This window comes from Chaetodon trifascialis, chromosome 3 (assembly GCF_039877785.1).
Source record: "Chaetodon trifascialis isolate fChaTrf1 chromosome 3, fChaTrf1.hap1, whole genome shotgun sequence".
Taxonomy (NCBI): Eukaryota; Metazoa; Chordata; class Actinopteri; order Chaetodontiformes; family Chaetodontidae; genus Chaetodon; species Chaetodon trifascialis.
The window spans coordinates 20,942,689-20,957,945 of NC_092058.1; positions in this window are offsets into that span (position 1 = coordinate 20,942,689).

A 15,257-nucleotide genomic window follows, 5' to 3' on the forward strand; every position below is an offset into this window, starting at 1 on the left:
AGGTGCTTAGGTGGCTCATCTGGGTTTTGGAGGAAAATTGGTGCCATCCATCAAACACTGCATTTAACAAACGCTAACGCAGGCCTGGCCAACAAAGGATTCGTATATAAGGCAGCGAACCGGGAAACATGTGAGGTGCAGGGACTGCTGAGGGTCTATCAATCAACCAGTCAGCTCCTTTATTTAACAAGCGAGGGCCACAGACCCCGAGGGCCACACTCCATATTCTGGCTGGTTGGGCTTGCAGTCCTCTCCTGTAAAGGAAGAAAAAAGGGGAAGAGAGGGATGAAGGGAGGAAGGAAAGAGGGGCATGAAGGGATTGGGGTTGGGGGGTGATGGAGGTGCAGAAGGGTTTGGCCCATGTCCCCTGGCGTGCCGGTGCGCTTCATCTTCTCAGTGCAAGGGCCTGGAACTGCTGCTTGATGGGATTTTCAGCCCTGTGGCCTCCGCTGTCCCAGCATCCATCTGGAGGGCTGCCGTGTGCACAGCGGAGAGCCAGCCACTCAGCAACACAGCCATAAAGAACAACCCGTAGGCCAGCCAATGCCACTGATCTGAGGCTTGCAGCTCTGTTCAGTGGACAGGCCAACACTCAGTGGCACACATTCCTGTCAGGGACACAGGCTGATCCCTAAGCTACTGTGTGCTCAGTGGAACAGAAGACACGCTCTGTGAGGCAGCCCACATCCAGCCACTGACTCCTTCAAAGCTTTGAAAATTGGAATGGAACAAGGACTTCACTATTCAGCATCCTTAATGGTGTGAAGAGGACTATCTCCCCTCTGTCATTTGTTCTGTCTCTGTGTGTGTCACAGCAATGGAATATACGCTTATCCTTATTTTCGCACTGTGTGACTTTCGATCTGTTATCAAGATTTTACAGTGCGTTCGGTATCTGATCAAGGTAAGACGCGGAAGTTATCGTGACACCTTGAGGATGAGGGAAATGTATACGCAGTGGTCACACAGATTCCTGGGCCGAATAAGCCTGTCGGAAGGTTGGCCGTGATAAAACCTTGCCCGAAAACAATGTTTCCTTTGCATGTTCAATGAGACGCTGAGTCCATTTTTTTTACAGAGAAGTTCAATTTAATACCACAACGCACAGCATCCACAGCAGTAATATCAGCGATATATAATTGAAAATCAAGACCAAATATGCAAAGACAATCATTACTGCCTCTCATTATTGGATCCAATTTATGTATGCCCCAGGGGACAGAGTAGCAAATAATGGATTGGTACTGTGCAGAGCCGAGATACTGTACGAGCTGTATTGGTGGTGAACGTGTGCGAGATCCATTCAGATATAACTGATATGAGTGCGGAAAGTTTGGATTGAAAATGTTTTTGTTTCTCCTACGTGGCATCATTAGCATATTTTTTTCCCTCCTGAGGACTGTAAATTCAGTGAATGTAGCCCTGTGGTGGGTAAGGTGGGCAGACGGTGGACTGTATAAATAAACAGAGTCTGTCTGAGGGCGGCACTGTGGCCCCCACCTGCCCACCATCAATCAATATTACAGCGGCCACTGGCAGCCCAATCGCCCTTTTATAGGCCTGTGAAATGATCAAACATCTGCTCATAACCATGCTTCATATATAGATGGATCATACATACAATATCAAATTCTGCATGATATCACGCAGCACAACAGGATGTAACAATGACAATACAGTACATTCACACAGAGATCTGCACAGTGGCAGATTAGGGGGTAGAAGAAGACTTAGGGCAGATTTCATCAGTGACAGAATCATCGTGCTTTTAAAGGCTCACTTTGGCTCATTCAAGCCAAAATGTCACGTGAAGCTGTTTGTCATCTGACCGTTTCCCGCTGATCTCGAGCTGTCTCGTTTCTCTGTGCATTAAAGACTTGGGTGAGGGAGCACAACTCCGCCACAACTCTTTCCTTGTTTACTGTTTAAAAGTCGGCCATGTTGATAGAAGCTCAGTGAACATGATAAAAGTTGGGCCCAGTAACTAGTTTGGCAGCTGTAGTAGACAAAGGTTGTGGGGGCCTGGTCCATGGAGAGGGGGAATGAATCCAACTGGTCCAAGGTTAATGGTGGCTTGGAACAAAATGGATTCAGTGCCAGGGGCGTGCTGACAGGTGATTTGACATGAGTGAAGGTGGGCCATCAATCTCCTGTTGGCCCTTATGACCCTCCCCCGCCCGGCTGTAGCAGCTAGGGGGCGCCAGGTGTCATGGTGCCCTGACCTGCACAGGTCTCCAGATAGCCCACCTGCTGTCTGCCTAAAGCTCCCCCTACGGCTAGAAGAGACTCCCATCACTTCACGCATGGCTGGCATAATGAAACTGTGATTGGAAGATAGTGAACTGTGACAGGCAGTAGTAGACTCAAAGTCTTCTTGCCAAATTCAAAACCACTCGCTCCAGGTTTCCTTTTACAGCCCGCTTTTCTCTTGAATCGGTCTGACAATTTAATGGTGCAAAAATGATAATCTGCCAGTCTATCTTTAATATGCTCTCATACCCGCCGTGGCTATTGTCTCGTGCACTGCAGAATAAAGGGATTTTGTAACTCATTCAACCTGAGGAGTAATATCAGGTGAAGTATGCTGAGGTTAAAAACTACTTTATGTAGCATGAGTGTCACCATGAGCATGTGCGTACAGCCCCCCAACCCCCCCACCACCAGGGGGGCTTGGCTTCACGTTTAAACCTGACATAAATTCCCTGTCACAAATCCCTGGGGCAGCCAGGCTTGTAGGCACAAAAGCAAATATTTCCGTTCCTGATCATGGCCAATCCCTTTTAACATCCCCACCCACTGACCACCCTCCTCCTCCACCCTCCTCTGAACCTACCCTAGCACCGCAAGCCAGCCATTTGTCACAAAGTAATTATAGAATTATCGATTGGCAAGCAATTAACACCTTTCTTCTCTTTTTCCACCCTCCTCCTTGCCCCACCCAACACCCCCACCCCCCTCCACCCCATCCTTTAATTTGAACTCGCAGAGAGAAAGAATAAGAAGGGGGAGAAAAAAAAGCCGTGGGAGTAACACATTTAATCCTGCTGGCATTTCCTCGTTCTCCTCAAATTAATAGGGCGACAGGGACAAAACGGCTTTTCTCTTTCTTCCTCTGTTATTTCTCTCCTTGTCTCGCCTGCTGATCTATCTTTAACAGACAGGGAGCTGCTTAGAGTACAGCCAAACACTCTATTCTAGTCGGGATAAATGAATACACCATTAAACCTCATTTCAAAAAGAACACCTTGCACGCTTCATAACGACCACATAGCTCGCGATATGATAGCAGTAACAAAGCCGTTGAACTCGCAAAGGGAAAAAGACCCAACAGCGAAGACTGTTCTTTATTCTCTTTTCATATTTGGCAGCCTTTTACTGCTACCCCTTCTTTCTGTCCTGTTTTCCAGCTGCCACTGGTAGCAGAGTTCCAGATGGACGTGCAGGGGAACAGCGCTAGAACCTCCGGCTGGCAGGTGTCTGAGTCAGGATGGATGTCATGGAACATCACCTTAGTAACATATGGATAGGGACAGGGGAGTTGATTCCGCTTCTGGCAAGTTTGATAACACATCTTCTCTTTCTGTTTATCAGTCTCTGCCTCGCTGCATCTCCCACTCTCCTGACTTTCATATTCTGCTTGTCGTGTCCACTAAAAGGCGTTTAATGTCATTGAGGTTTACTTTTTTACAATTTATTTCTTATTTTTAATACCAGGATATTTTGTCGCATCTGAAATGGAGCATAATACGTATTCTTAAACTGCAGATCAGGCCCAAAGTGGGTCATGGCTCTACTTTTAGTGTCGTCCCAAAAAGTAAAAGTACCAATAAATATTAATGAGTCTGTATCCTAGGATGAGAAACTAAATTTCTAATTTGGGTTCTGCACTGAAAGAGAACCCCTGAGTTACAGGATTTAATTTTCCTCTGCTTTCTCATGTCGGGGGGTGGGGGGTGAAGCTACTTCTAAATTGCAATTCGTGTCATCACATCAGCGTTGCATTGTTTTTTTTTCTGAGCAGAGCAGATGAGATAGACCTTCTGTTGTCAGCGATCACATCAGTGTTGATCATAACACAAATAGTGCTAACAAAGCTCATTTTCTCACCAACATGACAATTATCTGAACTGGCTAATGAATGAAGACTTTATTTTAGTTTGGAAAGGAGCTAAATTATGCATGTATTTATAGCAATTAGTGCAAGAAGGTTTACACAATTATAGAAAAACATTTGATGTAAAATTTTAATAGTCTGTATACTGGTACTCCTATGCACATTAAAACAAATGCTTAATATTATTTGCAAACGCAACACACTCGATTTCACCTAAGGCACTCTTCCCCTCTCCAGATGCAGCTAACCTAATGTGAGCGGCATTCATTTGACAGCAATTTAGGAACAATTTGAAGCCATTGAGGCACCTTTCTCTTTCATGCTGTAGTGCTGATCAATAATTCCCCTCAGGATGTTATTCAAACACACATACAGCAATATTCTCTCCTGAAAAACACCGTGATATTGACCCGTTTTTCCTGCCCTGCAGCCCTTCTTATTTTCTCAAAGAAGGGGTAACCCAGGAGACAGACATTGTTGTGGCCCTCTGTTTTGTGCTGGTTCTCTGGCTTTTATGGCTCCATGGCTCTCTGTCACAGTTTCTTCAAAGCCCTCTCACACTTCTGCAACACATTCTGTACAGCAGACATTTAAGGCAGTTTTAAAGGAAGAGACCGTCTCTTTGTCTGTGTTTTAAGTGAGCTTGTTAGTCCACTTGTTTTTAAATGAAGTGCACTTAAGGCTTTTGGGAACTTCTGGAATCATCATTGCAGTCATCATCGTTTTGCAATTGTATAGAAGAAAACCAATACAGACGCTCACAGCTTCTGTCCTTTGTGACTTATCAGTGTTGCTGCATGTTGTGGTTCACTGCTGAATGTAACGAACTGTTAATCCAGCATCTCATCCATAGTGATGAATGTTATAATCTGCACTGGTGTAAATGATGTAATGCTTTACTAATCAATATTTTATGGCAATGGAAGAAATGGAAAAAATGACTGAATGCGAAAGCTTGCAGTAACAACCCCGCAGATAATTATCACCCGACTCTGCAGCTCCCCTCAGCTCTGTGGAGCTTCTTCATGTTTAAGATGATTGTTTTGGCTTTATGTTATTCAACCTTACTTTTGTGATTCAGTCTCAGTGTAATATTCACTCACCTTTAGCTCTGATCTGGTCCACAAGCTCCAGGAAAAAATTCTACAGAGGAACAGGCTCTACTCATTACCTTTATATTACGTCTGTTTGGGTACTAGCAGCCAGGAACAAAGATCCATAGAACTCACAAGGCGAGCACTGAAACACTTTTTTTGTTTACAAAAAAACTGTATAAGATAAAAACATGTTCTAGTTATTTTTTCAAATGTCATACTTGCAATAATCTTCAGTTATTTCTTTACTTTGACTCCTGCCCTTTTGAGATGGACAGGAAACATATAAATGGCTTGTGTGAGCTCGCAGGGAGTGAGGAACAAATAAATAGCAAAAGCATTGATCCTGTAATACCTGTGTCAATTAGCAAACCATTGATTTTCAAAAGAGTGGGATCAATATGAGAACTACAATAAACGCAGCCCCCCTCCTCTGTTTTGCACAGAAATACTATTTCCATTAACTGCTAAATTGTTACAGAATAACATAATTACCTGTGGTCAAAGAAGAGAATAGCTAGTCCATTTTATTCCTACCCACGATGCCCTGCTTTACCAAATTGCCTTCCACTAACTGAATCAATACTGTCTCCAGCCCGCAGTGGTAGCATTAATACCAAAATGTTGTTTGAAACATGTCAGAATTAGTCTGGCAATTGAAGAAGTGATGGGGTCTCAGGCATTTAAAACCTCTGTGCTGCAGTCGCACGGTGGTGTCACATGACGGCTGTTGAAGTTACATGATAATTGTTCTCACATGGTAGTCATGTGAAAGCTGTTAGAGTTGGTGTTTGTATCTGTTTGGTGCTGTTGCAACTAATTTATGAAGTGGATTGTGTGAATCAGACAGGTCCTGGTGCAAGTATGCAATTTCAAGACTCCCTCCCCCTTTTTCAGGCAGACAACACAGTCTAGGAATGCCTGTTTGTTGTTTGACATGCCCTCCATTGTAAGATTGATGTTATCATTCACTGGGTTGATGTGTTTTGTGAAAGCCACTACCTTGCAGGTTTTTTTTTTTCCACCCATGTGCCATCCTCATATCTGAACCAGTGGCTTAAAACTCCTGCCTTGTATCATCAATATTGTTGAGACCTACACCAGTGATTTGTTATTGGATCAAAACCAAAATTTGTGGTGTTGTCCGTTAGTGCCTGTAGGTGAGTGACTGCCCACAAATGATTGAGCTTTGTTGCTTCAGTGTACTAAAACGATGGCTGAAAGTGTTCATTCTCAGTTGTAACAGCAGTACAAGCAGCTCTTTCACATTAAATTATTTAGTCCAAATATTAAAAATGTTTCTTTTTGTAATGGTAAAGTACAACTGTTTCACTCTTTCAAACCTTGCAATAAACCACACAAGTTCAATCATGTCTTCTGCTGTTGTTTTTCAAAATTTTACAGTGAGATTATGCCATTTATTGAAGAAGAAAGAACACATTCCTTCTATGTCAAAGCTAAATTCATGCAGTAAGCATTACCAGGAAATGCTACTCAATTCAACACAACACACTCAGGGGCTTTTCCTGCAGCAGACTTACTTGGTCTGGTATGACTAGCAGCTTAATGCGAGCAAACTTTCAGTCAATATCTCTAACAGTGGCTGTTGTTCAGCAAAGTTCAGATGTTCTCACCTTAACATCGCTACATCGCTAAGCACAAGACCTCTATTAGACAGTGACAAAGCTCTGTCTAGAAACAGATCAGCAGCGATTAGCTGCATTGTGAGGGTTTAGCATCAATGCCGGTCACTCTGTCTTTGTGCTGTGTGGGCTTTGTATAATGACTTGTTGATTTGTTTTACATAATGAACAAAGGGACAATACTGTAGAAGTACATTGATCATCAGGTTGATTAAAATTTCATTTGTTCTCCTTATTTCAGTCTAATGACTTAATGAGTTAGTGTCTTATGAATTTGTTTAATGAGGATAAGAAAAGGCTAGTGGGGCAACAGGTTGGCCTTCAGGAGCCAGTATGAGAAATGCTGGATGGAAAATAGAGTTGTGTGAGTGTCGGGTGGGAAAGGGGCGAGCTGGCAGACAGAATGGAGGATCACAGCGCTGGTCTTGTTCCCAGTCGGGCCAGGACCTGTGAGCACAAGGTGGACACCCCTCATCAGCCCCCGTCCCCACCCCTACACTTGCCTTCCAGGCTCTCATTTTCCACATGATTAGCTTACCACCTGTCCTCCGGCTGGCCCTTGCCCTCCGGGCCATCCGCGTCACGGCACCATTTAGCACTGGCAAGATTTTCACTGAGACATGCTTCATCATTGTGGACCTGATGGAAAGAAGGGCTCAGAACTTCAGCAGGATTTATGCTTTGATTCTTATGCTTCATTAAAAGGTGTTATGTTGAAAAAGTCACAACTTTTGAATCAAACCATAATTTTTTAGACACAGGTTTTATTTACTGACATCTGTCTCTGAAAAAATATATGTTACAGTCACGATTCTATAGGTTTATGGATTAAATTTGCAGAAATCAACCAACCCAAAAGCAACAACAACAAAAAAGAGTATAGAGCTCATTGATGATCTTAGTAACAGCTTTTTCTCTGGTTTCCAGACAGTTTCTCCAGTTTCAGATGAAAGTCATGTTAGTGTAGTTCTTTTATGAATCAGTGGAAGGCACTGTTTACTACAGAATACCTGAGCTGATTCATGGCTGAGCTGACTACTGAACAGTCATAGCTCTTAATGCTGCTGCTCAGATGACAAATGTGATTGGATTCTTGGCTTTTGCTAAGATCACAGTATTGATGTGTCAAGATATTAACATTTGAAGATTTTAAGTACATGACCCCTTTTGCATGATAACTTTAACCCAGTAACAGCCTTCAGAATCGTTTATTGTATCTCGAATGATGTCACATCAGTTCAGCAGTTCTCATTATTAGAGACGTGAAATTAATCTTGGTCCGAATCTTAAAAACCGCTGTTCAGCGCTTGTCTCACAGCGCGACATTCAGTCGAATCCAGATCATGTTGGAGGTGTGTTTCTTGTGAAAACTGACAGCGGCTGATTTTATTCCCCTCCTGTGAATACATTTTCTACCTGTTTGAACCTGTTGTGTGATGCACAGTGGCACGGCACAGCACACTGTGTTATCCCTTGGTAATTCAGCCCGCTGGTAATACATTTATGCTCTGTCAGAGCAAAGGATTGGCCCTGACCCACGTTGGTCTTGCCTCTGATGTTGGTGGCTTTAGACAGCAGGGACAAAGACGGTTACTAAAGAGGTTTGGAGGTCATGGTGTGAAAAGAGAAACCTCCTCCACTTACAATCATGACAAGTCAGTGCATTAATGAATCGTGGAGCTTCATGTTAGTTTTCAGGATTATATGATCATATATAATAAACCACTGAAATTCCATTACGACAGTATGAGTTAAGAGTGATCTTCATGAATATTTGAAGAGGTTATTTGTAGTATCAGCCTTCTGAAAAAGTGGCACTTAACATTTCAAATTATTCATGTTCATAATAGAGAATTTAACAAACTGAGGAATATTTGAAAGAGAAGCACAAAAATGCATTTATGTAGGCCGTCACCTGGTGATCGCAGAAGTTTTTCTTGTTGAGACTTTAAGGTCTGAGCTGGCAGTATTCATGTATTTGCCAATTAGGGTCTCCATAGCTGGAGACACGACACAAATTCTCACATCACACCATTCAATGCACATCCAGGCTTAATTGAACACAGGTGAGAGTTTAGCAGCAGGGAGAAAGAGAAAGAAAGAGAGGGAGGGGGAGGAAGGCGTCAGACAGAGTAAAGTTTTTCAAGTCTTTGTCCCTCCTCAATTTGCATGCCTAATGAAGCTGAGCAGGAGTTAATAGCGGGTGTAATGACTTCTGACTGGCTGGGCTGTGGGCTGCTGGGACAAGAAAGGCTTCGAATGGCTAACTGTGGAGCAAGGTGGGCAGGGGCAGGTATGGAAACACTCTGTGGGTGACAGAGCAGAGGAAGCTGGACTCACTTCTCCAGACAAGTCTCAGGAACTTTGCTCAGCAATTCACGTGTGTGTTGATGCACATATGCCTCTGTGAAAGATTATATTACCATTATTATGTTATGAGCAGGCATGGTAGATTATTACAGGCAAGTAAGTAAAGTTTATGCAGCAATGTTTTTGATCAGACGTCATGAAGTGTTTCACAGTGCAGTAAATGACGAAAGTATCAGACATAAAACTGACACAATAGGACAGCTCAGACACGCTAAGGTGTCTTACAGGATGAAAACTCGGGCGTGACTCTATCAAGGTAGATAAACTCTCATCTTTAATTCAGACTTTGCTTTGCCTGGCTGAGTGTATCTGAGATACAGGAACAGCGTGATGTATCTTTCAAAGAGGAATGAACACAAACTCATTTTTTTGTGCTGTACACATTATCACTTGTTAAATTACAGCATTACCTACAGAGAAAAGTAACTCATTGGAATACTTTTGCATTACCAAAAATGAATTGCGATTTCTTGTGCATGTTCTCCTGTACATCTGAATGTATTGACTCCACTGTCACTGCATAGCCTAGTCTACAGCCCATAATGTGTAACTCTGCAGGCTAAAATCAGGAATAACAAGCAATATTCCCTTTACAGTTTTTCATAACAATTATCTTTAATAACAAGTAAACAGACAATAAAGAGGATACCGGTGCTCAATGCATGTAGTCTAACAAGTTCATGCAACGTGTAAGATGAAAGTAAGCAGAAACCGAGGAGACCTGAGTGCTGTGGAGCTCTGCTCATAAATTCACAATAATACAAATATATTCATGGTGTAAAGGGTGCCCTCTCTGCCACCTTGGACTAGATATCTTCCACTAGTACACAGTTACACTCAGAAAGTAGGAGAGAACACATGTTACGCCAGTCATTACAATAAAAAATTCAGTCTGGGTACTTTTACCACCAACACTGATTGACATATGGCATTTTTTTCCAACAGAACAAATTTAAAAACGTCTTTTTCTGGTCAAAATTAGCTCGTATGTGTCGGCTTGGATTTTAAAGTTTGGTTCAGCTGAATTGAACTGCAACAGGAGAGACTCTGAATTTTATCACGTATGCTGAGTCCCTCTGTGGTAGCAGGTGCGCACCAAGTACAAAAAGCAGTACACTGACTAACTGTAGCTCCAGGATGTGCCTCGCAGACATAGCTGCTCGAGTTAGCATTAGCAAGCCTGATGAACTCTGGTGGCAAAACATGAAAAAGATTTATTCCTCTGCAGTGGCAGCAAACACAGCACATGGGCCCACCAATAACTGTTATATTGAGAGCTTAACAAGATATTTAGGGCTGACGAACATTAACCATGACAAATCCCTTTATTAGTAGTATGTAATTTCATTTTATCATATAAGGTATGTATAAATACTATGCGTGCATTTATTTAGGTATTTCTACTCAGCATCATTGACATTTCATTTGGGCTGGAAAAGGCTCTTAGATCTTATGCCATCTTATCTTACTGTCAGTTTATGCTTTTGTTAGCTACAACCTATCCCGCCAAACCCACATTGACACATTCCCCAACTCACCATGCTGTAATATGAAATCTGTTGTTTGACAGCTGCTTGATGTTGAAACATAAAAACATTTCTGCCATACTGGAAAGCTTCTACAGCCTGATGTCTTTCTCCATTGCATATTTGAAGGGCCCTGTTTCACCCAAAGATGACATGAAAAATTAATGTGGCAGCTACTTGATGGCAAACCAGACATTTATTCTTAGTGGGATTATGGCAGCAGGGTGAAGAAGTCATGGCAAGAGTTCAGATATTTCAGCTTTGTCACATTTCCCATCACAAGTATGAGGAGCTTGTTCATTTCCTATTCTAACAAGAATGTAATATAGCTTCTTATGAAAAAAAAAGGCAAATATCCAACAGTTATAAAATGCTTTTAGGAGACAAAATGTTGGGGATTAAAAAACTTTTAAAAGAGTAAAATACACTCGTGCAGACAACAAATATTTCCACAGCTGCCTGAATCTTTTTTCTTCTTTTGCATCTTCAAGCTGCTGTGTTTTCCTGCTTTTTTGGCGCTTCTCACAGAGAATTCAGGTTGGCACCATCATCCACACTGGCCACGGTGTGCCAACACTTCTGCTGGCCGTAGGACACACACACAAGCACATGCGCACCCATACACACACTCAGTCCTGATGGCCACAGATGTAGCAGTGACCAGCCCATCTCCACCAGGTGTTGCTTTATAGCTGTGTCACTTTGAGCCTGACTCCATCTGCCACACTCAGCAGGCGAAAAAAAAAAAAGAAAAAGAAGAAAAAGAAAAAACAAACTGCTTTTCACAGCATGTGCACATGCACAAATACGTAGAGACATTATGTACTCTCAGTAGATTATGTGCATTGTAAGTGTTGACTTTTCATCATATCACATGACGCGCTTTCACATTTGCACACAGAAATGCAAGATCAGCCTGGTTTTTCAAACATATACTGTAGGATTTTAGAGTTGTTATCGTCTTTCATTGTCTTTCTGGTGCCATTTGTTTTCCCTGAAAGGTTTTTATGCTATATTACATGATTGGTAGTTGACCTATTTTGACCATACACCATTTTTGGTTAACGAGCCCCATGTACCTCTGTCACTTTAATCAAGCTTCAGTGCAAGAAAACACCCTGATCTCAAATGAATTTTTAGGTCACATAACTTTACAATGGACAGAGTTCATTAGAAAGGCAGCATTTCTCAGTTCCACCCCCCCCTTTTTACATAATTTATCATTAAAGACTCCAGACACCACAAGATTTCTGAGGCATTAGTATAACATTGCCTGTGTTATAATCATAATTGTGAAATCATAATTAATCACACTCTCCAGTATCACAATAATGTTGTTTACTTGCAAAACTAAAGCCAGGATCTGAGTCACATACATCCTATCCTAATAGCATTGTTTAGACTCAGCGATCCGTCATCCCACCAACAGGTAATACGATAGTAGAGGAAACAGGCAGCACAATTAGATTTGTGTTGAACAGTGGGGCGTGTTTTTCTCCACCGCATGCTTGAATTTTTAATAACACTTCTATTTTGCAAAACACCTGCCAGTGTTCCAGAGTCTGCGAAAGAGCAAAAGGTCGACCCCTAAAAGTGATCAAGAGATGGAGATGCTCATCACTGGCTCATGCATATTTATACTTTATTTAATTATATGTAATGAGAGGGTGTATTTGATCTGCACAGTGCTCTTAATCAAGAGCTGGGGATGATTTTCTAGTCTACCAAAGGCAGACATCTTCCAAGCGCTTATGGTAATTTGATATTTGAGATGTAGACTTGGGGCTTATGTGGGAGTCACTGCTCAGAATCCTTACAAATAACCTTCTAAATATAATGCAGCTCCAACTATTTGCTAGTTTTTACAGTACACTCTGTTAGTGAATGTATACTTCTATGAGAATGATCTTTAATGGTCTATTGCCTTGAAAAAAAGGAATTGGTGCATGAAATTGTGCACAGGGTTTGCGATGTTTTAATTAATTGTTGATGAACGTTAGCTTAATGTCTCAAAAATTCTAGTGTACGATTGGTTGAATTTTGTTTAATCAGAGAGAAGACATAAGAAAATGGTCTACTGGAGAGAGAAAAGGGTCAACTGAATTTTGAATAAAATATATCATAAATTACATCTAGTTTATTCTGTTAAACCCGCTCAACGTCTATGATGATCTGGCACAAACTCTTATACATTCTTTGTTCCCAGATGATGAATCCTACTAACTTTGGTGATGTGATCTAACTTTTCATCTGGCACCATAATCTGTTCAAAATTTCAGTTCGCTTTGTCTTTAGTGCTATATAGTTAATGTTAGTCTGCCAACAGGCTAAATCAAGATGTGAACTTGATATTACCTGCTAAACATCACATTAGCATTGCCGCTGCACGCATGTTAGCATATAACTCAAAGCACCTCACTGTGCCTACATACAGCCTCACAGACTGCTAGCATGCTGCTGTGTCTGATTCTCATTACAAGGCAGCTATGATGGAAAACCAGATCATCCTGCAATGACTGTTATATTTCAACAGCAGTGAGTGTATGTGTTCAGTAACATGGCATCAACAACCATATGCCCACTGCACATGACAAATTGTACATGTGCGGATAAATAGACCATAGACCTCAGAATGGTGATGAATTTTCATTGTGGTGTCTATCATAGGAAATTAACACGGCCATCAAAGTGACTGTAAATGGGAGGAGAAGCAGGATGAAGTCTGTAACCTCCTCCTTTTGCCTTATGTTTTCTGGGCTTAGTGAGAAAACAGTTTTGCAGGTAAAAGCAATAATAGAGAAAAAATGCTACCATTACATAATGTAATCTATATAAATTGAACATGTTTAAGTTGCAGTTTTACAGTTCCTGTATTTCTCCCAGGGTGACTCAGACTTGCAACTTCACTGCTGATCTGACACCTGACACCCTCCCAAACCAAACTATTTTTCAATTTTTCCATTTTCAAAAGTTAGCAAGTAAAAAAATAGAAGTGGTGGCCCTCTGAAGTATGACTGAGCAAAGGAAGGACAAGTTGAATACACTGCATAACTGGTTTAAAGCACTGCTATGGATGTTTTTATACTTTCCTCCACCAAACACATGATACCGTTACAATGTAACTGACATTAACTCAAGCTGACCGCTGTGCTCTGAAGGAGGAAACTTCTAACTTTTACCAGCCATCTTTCAAGCCCACAGGAGGCAAGCCTTTGAAAATGAAAGGATATACTGTGCTGTTGGGTGGAATGTTGCTGAGCATCTGAGATTTGTGCCTGCTTCTACAGCAACAGACATGGCATTTAGAGGCTCAGTAAAACAAAAAGTAGTTGAAGTCGGCTGTGGTTTTGATAGAACTCTGTCTCAATGGTCAGTCAGACACACAATCATCATAGGCAGGTTATTTCATTCACCTGCAACCATTGCTGATGTTTTGTTATTTATATGTGTTTTTTTTCTTCTTCTGTGTAGTTAGGGGCATCTGTTTGAGTTTCTATGGTTAACATTCTTTTTTTCTAGATATTCAAAGTCCTGTTCCTTCCCCTGCTGTCATGTGAAAATTGAACACCTCCACATTTTGCAATGTTCCATTGTTTCCATTAATCATCGCCCATTTCCTCAGTTTCTGAAAAGTTGATACTGTGGATGAAGTTTTTAACCCGACAGCAGCATCATATTTTTTCCAGACAAGCTGCTGTTGCTCTTTCTGTAAGCATAAACTGCAACCCCACCTGTGCCTCAGAGGATTTTTCTTAGAAAAGTCCTTGTGGGTACCAGGTGTTTAGGACAGCAAGTCTAAAAGCTTTCATTAGCTGCGTAAAGGCAGGATGCCCATTGTTTTAACCAAAGATAGGAAAATTAGTAGCAAAACATGCTGATTATCGGTTTACTTGATGGTTCGTCTGGCATTTGAACAGTTTGGCACATCAGAAAAAGAGGACAAGCACCTGTCCCATCTGTGGAAGCCAGTTCCTCTCTCTCCTATGCTCTTTTATCTCTACCTGCTCGCCACTGTTAGAAGTGTTCCTTAATCTAGCCTTGCTTGCAACCTGTCTCTGTCTCTTTCTTCCTCAGCATCTGTCCACGTGTCCGTCGGCCAGCCCTACCTCCAGCTCTCACCCTACCCCCCCCCCCGTCCTCCGTCATGGGGAGATGAATGGTGCTCTGTCACTCGCCAGGCTCTTCAGAGGGCCGGTGCTCCGTATGAGGAAAGTGCCAGTCATTAACAGGAGGGGGAGGAGGGAGAGAGGCAGGATGAAAAATGAGTTCATTTACGGGCAAGTCCTGTGAGCCGCGTAACGTCAGCAGCAGCAGCAACCCCCCTCACCTTCTCCTCCCTTCTTCCTCCCATCACTTTCTGTAGGTGCCCAGTGGGGGTGTGTATGTATGTGTGTGTAGGGGGTGGGGAGGACGGAAGAGGAGGGGGTGAAGTTACTCAGCAGATTTTCAGCCCTGTAAAAAAGGTGGCCGCTGCCTGTGAGAAGAAGCAGACACAAGATTAAGGATGGTA